The sequence below is a fragment of the Diachasma alloeum genome, unplaced genomic scaffold (genome assembly GCF_001412515.2).
Source record: "Diachasma alloeum isolate Michigan unplaced genomic scaffold, Dall2.0 Dall_scaffold_78908, whole genome shotgun sequence".
In the NCBI taxonomy this organism is placed as follows: Eukaryota; Metazoa; Arthropoda; class Insecta; order Hymenoptera; family Braconidae; genus Diachasma; species Diachasma alloeum.
In genome coordinates, this window is record NW_021683643.1 from 42,205 (window position 1) to 52,313 (window position 10,109).

Sequence of the window (10,109 nt, forward strand, 5' to 3'; positions counted from 1 at the left end):
CGTAGGTGATGAGAAAAAAATCAATCAATCTGATGAATAAAATCAATATTCAAAAAATGTTCAAATGCACACTAAATTGACGTTGTTTTCATTTTTCTGGCAAATTATCGATGGGAGTGACGTGAAAAAATATAACGATTTTGTGGTTTGTCATTCTTTAATGGCTCACGAAGTTGCGTAGTGGTGCGATAATTTTCATGCGTTTTTTCTACAGTTTTGTGATTCTTTTTAAAAGTTTAGAGAAAACGCAGGAAAATGTTCGCACCACCTTAAAATTTCGTCAGTCATTAAATAATGACAAAACGCAAAAACGTTATATTTTTTCACGTCAATTCCATCATAAGTTTGGCAGAAAAATGAAAAAAACGTAAATTTTGGCAGAAAGGGTGTAGAACATCCTTAAATAGGTACTTGAAAATTGGAAAATTTCATGCTCAGCGATTGAATCAGGGCTCGAGAACAATAAGACTCCCCTTCCGTGTCACCCCACGGTGATCTACAGACGAAACACCTTAATCTGACCCTCGTGACTAAAAGCCTATTGGCATTTTTACAATATAGAGAGATATTGGAACTCTAATAATTATCAAACTCGAGAGCTTTTGATTTCGATCAGGTACACAGATATAAAATCTAAATAGATGTAAGGACGTCCCATTACCGGTTTTCGCTCGGTGCATTATTACAATACAATGGCGCGTGTGTGTCCTTTGTGTAACGTTAACCTCGCGCGTCTGTAGGTTCCTTGGATATAAAAAATACAGCCGTTCCCCGGTTGTTAAGAAGCAACCTGCGGTGTACCGAGACCCTAGCAGGTTCTTGAATCATGAGTATTTGCATTCATACTCATTTCTAACGGATATAATTCATGATCGGATGATGCATGTGGCTCTCGGTGTATGATTTCCTCTGGAGGAGACTCGGGGAATGCTTCTTCATCATGCTCAGGGTCTTTAATCCATGCGTTTCAATTCATCAAAACTATGGAAAGATTTGTCCACATCGGGTACTCAGGATTGAGTGATTTACTTGGGGGGTTGACTCGTGATTTCCAGTGGAAATTTCTGGCAGGGGCCCCTTAACATTGACAGGATCCCAGAGTTTTTTAATTTTCATTGAATATTTACACTGTTGAAAATTTTTCGATATTTTATGGACAATTCCGTCAATTATAATTTGATCAATCAGAGAGCGGTATTCGGGGTCACGTGACACGTTTCACACTGATAATTTCCCCGGCTGCAGGAAAATTATCAGCCTATCAGATTCAAATCTCGAGCGCGCAGCACGAGGGATTTTATTGCAAAACTCATCCCTCTTGTTGCTATGCAATTTTGAAGGTCTTGGGGTATTATAGCTGAAAATATGATAGTAATTCTCATGAGAATGACATTGAATCTGATTTAGTGGAAAAATGGTCATGAAATTTCATCTTTTAAGTAGAATTCAAGGAAATTCATGAGTTTTCAGTGGGAGTGAGATGAAAATTTCACAACTTGATTCAATTTTCAATGGAACATGAATATTTAGAAACAAAATGACGATTTTTCAATTTTTCCCACAATTTTCCGGATTTTTCTGAATTTTCACGGAATAATTGGACTGAAAAATCAAGTATTTTATTGATTTTCCGATCATTCGAACAGAAAATCAATGGAATATGCGATTTTTCAATGATAAGATTTTCCGAAATTTCAGTGAAAATGAAATACGATAAAAATTTCCGATGAAATACGCAATCGTAATAATTTAGAAAATTTAGAAATTTACATCGTAAATAATTTACGATGAGAATTTCTAACAATGTATGCTCATTTTCTTAGGAAATCACATTAATTTATATGGAAAAATGTGAATAGAATGTGACTATTCTATGTAAAAAATAGGAAATTTCATTGGTTGGAATTTTCGGTTGATATTTCTCACTGAAATTCAAAGAAAAATTCGTAATTTGATGAAAAAACCAATGGAAGCTGAATTCCAATTCACTTCATTCCATAAGACTCAATAAAAATCTGGAAAATTCAGGGAAAAATGCTGCGTAACTTGTTACTGAACATTCATCGTTTGCGAAAAAAACCAGACCAAAATATGAAGCTCCATCGAGCACCCAAAAGCCCAATTATTGTTAATCCCCCAAAAAAAAATTATCAATATGCATACATACATACATTACATTCCATTTCCCGTATACACACAGAAAACGCTGTGCAGACTATCCGGATAAGTGTGCAGATAATCTGCACAACGTTTTCTGTGTGTACCTTTCGGTTTTTACGGTTTCTTATTTCTTCATTCCGTTTTTTCCGCACATTAGTTTTTCCCAAATGCTCTTTCCAGTTTTTCCAAACAATGTTGCTTCCTGAGGTGTTCCCACGCGGTCACCCATCCATCTAGTGACCACGCTCAGCGCTGCTTAGCTTCCCAAAGCTAAGCCTGCCCACCACCGCAGTGCGCTAGCCCCGTAGGGCCTAATTATCGGTATGCATTCAAATAGGATTCACCCTTCATTACGCAAAAGCCACCGCACCTGGATCCGCTTGATCCCCAAAAAATGTGTTCAAAAATAAGAGGTCACTCTTTGCTCGCGTCGCACCCGATAAATTCCCAAAACCATGCAAATTTCCCTCGGCGAATTGAGAGGGAAAATCTCATCAAATCGAAATCCCAGAGTATATACCCCCAGCATCCGTATAACTCGGGTTGATTAGACGGTCCTTTTTATCACCTACCAGTCCTCGATCCCTTATTCCTCTCGGGGTTTCGCCCTCCCCTTTGACCCGGTTGAATTAATTTGCAATTCTCCTGCTAGCATTTCGCGAGCTCTCTTCACGTCTACTCAAGTTCATCCGTTAACCTTGCCTTTCTCCGTTTAATCGTCGGCATCGTGGCCGCGAGGCCACGAGCATGAATGCAAATTCTGGGTGGTGGGGAGGAGGTTTCACTCGATTGTATATATGTATTTACGTATACATGTATATAACCCAGGTATTATCTAAGATGAGAGATTAGCCGGTAAGAAGAGCCTCGTGAGGCTCCCTCATCCGTACACGAACACACTGCACTCAGCCATAACCATCTTAAGGCCCTCTGTATCCACAGAATTCTATACATGGTAAATTCACATCGACAACTCCGAGGAGATTTACCTCGTGAAAATATTTTGAGCTGCGTCAACTATTTTGGGAGCACTAATTGAGATGAGAGCTATTCAATTATTACTTAAGTACGCTCACTCCTACTTGTTATTTCAGATTAATTCTGCTAGTTCAGGACAAATTACCGTGAAGTTTTGGAAGTAAGAGAAGACGAATTCACTGTTTCTCTCGCATTTTTCCTTGTATAGAGTCAAAAAGTCCTAGAACTGGATTTCGACAATTTTTTTTCCGGATAATTTTCAGTGACAGAAATCGCTGATGAACAGAGCTGTTCTAGTAAGTGTTTAGTATCACCAATAATTGGTAATAGATTCCTAAAAATTAGGGTGCTCTGTATTCACGCATGGTAAATCCTCATCGGGAACTCCAAGGAGATTTACCTCGTGAAAATATTTTGAGCTGCGTCAACTATTTTGGGAGCACTAATTGAGATGAGAGCTATTCAATTATTACTCAAGTACGCTCATTCCTACCTGTTATTTCAGATTAATTCTGCTAGTTCAGGACAAACTACCGTGAAGTTTTCGAAGTAAGAGAAGAAGAATTCACTGTTTCTCTCGCATTTTTCCTTGTATAGAGTCAAAAAGTCCTAGAACTGAATTGCGACAATTTTTTTTCCGGATAATTTTCAGCGACAGAAATCGCTGATGAACAGGGCTGTTCTCGTAAGTGTTTAGTATCACCAATAATTGGTAACAGATTCCTAAAAATTAGGGCGTTCTGTATCCACTCATGATAAATCCTCATCGGGAACTCCAAGGAGATTTACCTCGTGAAAATATTAAGCTGCGTCAACTATTTTGAGAGCACTAATTGAGATGAGAGCTATTCAATTATTACTCAAGTACGCTCATTCCTACCTGTTATTTCAGATTAATTCTGCTAGTTCAGGACAAACTACCGTGAAGTTTTCGAAGTAAGAGAAGAAGAATTCACTGTTTCTCTCGCATTTTTCCTTGTATAGAGTCAAAAAGTCCTAGAACTGAATTTCGACAATTTTTTTTCCGGATAATTTTCAGTGACAGAAATCGCTGATGAACAGAGCTGTTCTAGTAAGTGTTTAGTATCACCAATAATTGATAATAGATTCCTAAAAATTAGGGCGCTCTGTATCCACTCATGGTAAATCCACATCGGGAACTCCAAGGAGATTTACCTCATGAAAATATTGAGCTGCGTCAACTATTTTGAGAGCACTAATTGAGATGAGAGCTATTCAATTATTGCTTAAGTACGCTCATTCCTACCTGTTATTTCAGATTAATTCTGCTAGTTCAGGACAAAGTACCGTGAAGTTTTGGAAGTAAGAGAAGAAGAATTCACTGTTTCTCTCGCATTTTTCCTTGTATAGAGTCAAAAAGTCCTAGAACTGGATTTCGACAATTTTTTTTCCGGATAATTTTCAGTGACAGAAATCGCTGATGAACAGAGCTGTTCTAGTAAGTGTTTAGTATCACCAATAATTGGTAATAGATTCCTAAAAATTAGGGTGCTCTGTATTCACTCATGGTAAATCCTCATCGGGAACTCCAAGGAGATTTACCTCGTGAAAATATTGAGCTGCGTCAACTATTTGGAGAGTGCTAATTGAGATGAGAGGTATACAATTATTACCTAAGTACGTTTACTTTTACCTGTTATTCCAGATCAATTCTGCTAGTTAAGGACAAATTATCCTGAAGTTTAGTGGATTTTTCGAAGCAAGAAAAATCCAGTAAACTTCGGTCTAGAATAACCTTGATCACCTGTTCTTTCCTGATAGCTTTCTAAAAATTAGAGGTGGGTCCTTGAAAATCAGTGAAATATTCGGGAAAATTGGTGGCAATATCACTGGAATCTAGTGATAATCTCCCTAAAAATTAGTAACAAAATCACCCAATTCCAGGATTTGACACTCGTTGAATTTCCAAACCGTGAATCGCTAATAATTGATTGATTTGGATGGATGCCTGAAAATCAGAGATATGTCCCTAAAAATCAACACTTTTTTTCTCCATATCATCAACTATCATGATGTCTAAATATTTTCATTCACCGCACATGATAATCCCCTCAATTACCCTCACCCCTCCTATTTTCGTTTAATTTTCATCCACTTGGATATCCGGTTTTCCCTCAACTCATTTATCAAACATCTTAATCCAAAGTTTTAGAAACTCTTCAGTATACAGTATATACTGTACACACATTTATAAGATGAGACGGAGAGACCGGAACTTTTAGTTACTTCAATCTAAGTCGAGTCTTCAACTTATTTACAAGATATATCTCATTTACCAAAGATGGAAAGGGACAAAGTGTCTGTCTCGTAAGGGGAGTAGAGGTAACTTCCTGCCGTTGCACTCTTCGGGAGGCTGACAGGCTTGATGCCATCCTCTGGGCAAACTTTATCCGCCTTTTAATCTTTTCAAAGATGTCGGAGGATGTGTCGAGACTATTGAGGGGGTAGTCGATTAATCAGGAAAGTTTATGACAATCGGGAATTTATAGGGATTATTATCATCATGCGGTTTATTCAAAAATTAAAACAAATTGGTCAGTGATATCGATGAGAAGTTCTGGAGGAAATAATTGTAGAAAATAACTTTTAGATGAACTTTCAACAGATTTCGTTGAAAATGAGATAAAAATTATTACGAGAATAACAGAAAATTCTTTGTTCCGTTTGCATTATTGGAGATTTGCCGCTAAAGTTGTGAAGAAGAACTTCTAAAATTCGAAGCATCCGTGAATTTTCAGATTTTTATTGGGTATTTATCCTCGATTCAACACTGTTGAAAAAAAAATGAAATCTCGTGGACAGGTGACTACCAATTTTCAGGACAGAAAATAATCATGAAATTTCAGGGTTCACTGAAAATGCCGAGGGGCTACTCACTCCCGAAATCATGGCCTCACTCTGTGATGAAATCAATCCGAAATCACGTTGAAATCATGTAAAATCATCGAAATGACTGAAATCACGTGAATTGAACTCTCTCAAATCATTTCCAAAAACACGCTGGAGTCTTGAAATTATGCCGAAGTTATCTAAAGATGATGAATGTTTTGTAAGAGAATGAGACGAACTTTATTCATCGTGATTTCAATTATTTCATTCCCTCTGAAATGACTGTTTTCGAATCTATGAAATCATTCGAATCAACTGCAGTCACTAAATCATATCGCGATCCACTTGAAATCATCGATTTCATTTCTTCCCGAAATCACCGAAATCAACGCGGAAATTACGTGAAAATCATGTACCTAATGGGGTGTGCGTAGCCCCTTGGAAAATTCTGTAAAATTCCAAAATTTTAAGCAGCATAAAGACGAAAATTCTTCAATTTATTTGAATTTCCATTCTAATATGCATATTCAGCGCCAAATTACATAGAATTTTTCAGTGAAATCTGAAATTTCATGATTTTTTCACTCAAAATCGCATTCAGTGTCACTGTCCTGAAAATTCAAGACTGTATTTACCAGAATTTTCTGGTTCTCTATTTATTTTCAGGGAAGAATGGAACTGAAATTGACAGTTCTCTTTGATGTTTCCACGAAATTCTAAATTTTCGTTGACGAAATTCCTTGAAATTTCAGTGGTAATTAAATTCGAGAAAAATTTCCAAAAAGTGTACCAGAAATTTCAGACAAAAATTTTCAAGTGTATCATCGTTCCGGATTTCAGTACCGTGGTGCTGGAAACCATGAACTTTTTTTCTCTGCGAAGCTAATTAGAGTGCCAAAATATTCCCTCTTAAATGGATTTAATTACACTAACTGTCCGACTGGGATCTCCTAAAAATCAACCAGATCCAGCAATTATTTCTCTCATTTCTTTTTCCCTTCATTATTTAACTTTGAGTAATTGCAAGCACGCAATATGGCATGCATGCAGCATCTAAAAACAGTCCAAGGGGAGGAGAAGGGAGTAATCACAGAACGACTTCATATCCCCGTGCCTTGAGTAAGGTCGGTTGCTTTGTTTCGTCGAGGTGAATTTAACGGGTGCACCGGAAATAAAGGGACGAGGCCCAGTCGTGAGAGAATGAATGGAGAAAAACGACGGAAAGTATAAATGTCAACAAAAACATGAGAATAAAAAACTTGAAAACAGAGGCAGTGCAAGTATTTCGACAGATAAGGCGGCATGGCGAAGGGAAGGTGAGTGTATTTATAAGAGAGGTGGTGAAAAAAAGACGCGACATATTCTCTCTGGCACTTGTAGAGCTCCCTGACTGCTCTCCCGAGAACAACTCTGACTGCAGAAACAGACAGAAGAGCGAATAGCTGACACAAGTTTTTGCCAGGGGACTCGCAGCATAAGCAGTCCACTTCTGGTTTTTCTTCCTCGGGAGATCAGTGCATTACATGGGATTTGTGTGAACAATTAGTCGGTTTAACATCAAAAACTATTTTGCTTTCAGAAAATGGTGACAAATTTATTCACAATTTAGAATACGCTATCACACTATTCAAAAGTTGGATTGAACTTCTGGGGACACTTTTTGGAAATTTTTAGCAAGTGACAATTCCAATTAAACGAGAAATTTCGTTATAGAAAATTCACAAATTTAGAGGAATTTCGTCTATGGATTTCCGGTCCATTATTCCTTAAAAATTATTAGCAATAAGATAAATTCTGGGGAATATACTTTTGAATTTCCAATCCATTTAGAAATTCAGGTAACTCTCGTCAATCTGCGGCTCAAAAATTCACTATTTCAGTACTTTTTGATCGAATTTTTAGGAAATCAATGAAATACTTGATTTTTCAATGAGATTTCCTGACATGTCAAAGGAAATTCAAGGATTGTTGTCATCTCCATGATAGTAATTAATTTTAGAAAGTTCAGGGGATAATGGAGAAATAATTACGACGTTGATTAAATTGTCATAGTGCGACGCTTCGAAAGAAATTGTTATTTGATGGACAATTCCAGGATTTTACACAGAACATTCTTGGTTGAATCGTCCGGTACACTTCTAGGGAATTGTTATTAGATATCAGTCCCCCTAAACTTGAAAAAAACTCACAATATGATGAAAAAAATCAATGGAAACTGGACATTTCAGTTCAATTAATTGAAAATTCGATTGGAATTCTATCAGAAAATTCACTCATTGAAAATTCTATAAGTGCAGAAAATTACTCCTAAAATTTCAAGCAAAAAATCATGAAGTGTTTATCAAATGTTCGACAAAATTGTTATTTTCATTGAAAATTGAATGAGATCCAATATTTAATTTTCCCAGTGAGTTTGAAAATTCAGGCTCTCATTAAAATTTGAACATCTCAAATTTGTGAATTTTCAAGGCAAGTAGAAATCCCACAACATTGCAAACTCACATGCAGCTATTACCTAAACTTAAAAAAAATTGAACAGTGTATACAGTTTTTAAATGAGTTTGTGAATTTTCCTTTTCTGAAATTAAGAAAATCGCTTTTTCATCATCAAGACGAGAATCCCCTCTTTTATTTGATTTTATTCGCCCACTTTACGATGAAATTAAGTGAAAACATGATTAACCATGACAAATGATCATACCTAATGATCGTTAAGCCGAGGAATACCAAGGAGAGAAAGAGGCACGTGAATTATTTAGCGAGATGGAAAGCGACGTGTAAACTCTCTCACGTTACCCACCAGCCAATTGCTAATTATTGCTGGAGTGCATGGTACGCTGTAGTGCCCTGCTGAGTAGGAGAGGTGAAAAAAAAAAAATTATGGACAAAGAGGACAAAAACGAGCGATGGAGGAGAAGAGGGTGCTGTACGAGTGCAATAAATTAATTGAAGGTACCCCGCTCTCGTCGAAGGTGCTCGATGCCGGCTAATTGAGCGCGACCCTCGCTTTGATTAATCGCTCAATCGATCTGCCTCCAGCGAGTCGAGTACAACATACAAGTCTGGGTGAAAACTCGGGAATTATTTTTTCATAGGAATTCCCTAAATGTTTTGCATGTCGTTTGGGTTGTATTACGTGACGCAAAACGTCTGGCTGACATGGAAGGAATCTATTTGGGGACGGCGGAGAAATTATTCTCACATTGAGAATGTTCACTGGGAAAGAAAGTTTTGATTTCCAGGGACATGTCACTGATTTTCAGGAATCTATCAACGATTATTAGGGATTCGTCATTGTGGAACTGAACGAATGGAAATTCTGAAATTTCGTTATTTTGTCATTAGCTTTGAGACATCTACCACCGAATTTCAGTGATGGAAGTCACTGATGATCGAGATTATTCCAGTTAATGTCCAGGATGACCGGTAATTGGGGATAGATTACACTGTTAGAAATTTCTTGAAATTTCAGTCACGACCTCATCTGAATTTTAATCTCTGAATTTGAATCTGAATTAAATCTAAATCTCTCGTTCATCTTGTCAATAAAAGAAAATTGGGTTTTCCATGTGAACAATCATTGATTTTTCAATGAAAGCTTGAATTTCCAAACTCTTCTTGAAAATTGAACATCACATACACTTCAATTTTTAATAGATTGAGAATTCAGAAAAGTTATATCCTGAATTTTCAAAATTTTCAAGGTATTTCAGTGCCGTATGGACCTGAAAATCGAGAATTACGTGAATATTCAAGAAATTAACTGATTCGTCAATGAAGAATATACAGAATATACAGAAATTTCATGTAACTTGGTCGTTGTTAAAAATTTCAAGCGTTTACCCTTGAAATTTCAAGAGTAATTTTCTAACAGTGTCACCAAGAAATCAGTGACATATCTCTGGATATCAGTGATATCTTCCTCTGTGTTGTTGTTAATTTGAAGACGATTTCTGGTATTTTAAAATTCTGATTCCATCAACTCCTTTTTCAGTATAAAAAACCTGATGATTTCTATTTAATTCGCGGAGAGAAAAGTTGAAGGAAAATTATCTAGAAATCTCGGCGAAATGTTTTTCAATAAAAAATACTGTTGGGGGGAATATTCTACGCTTTATCTA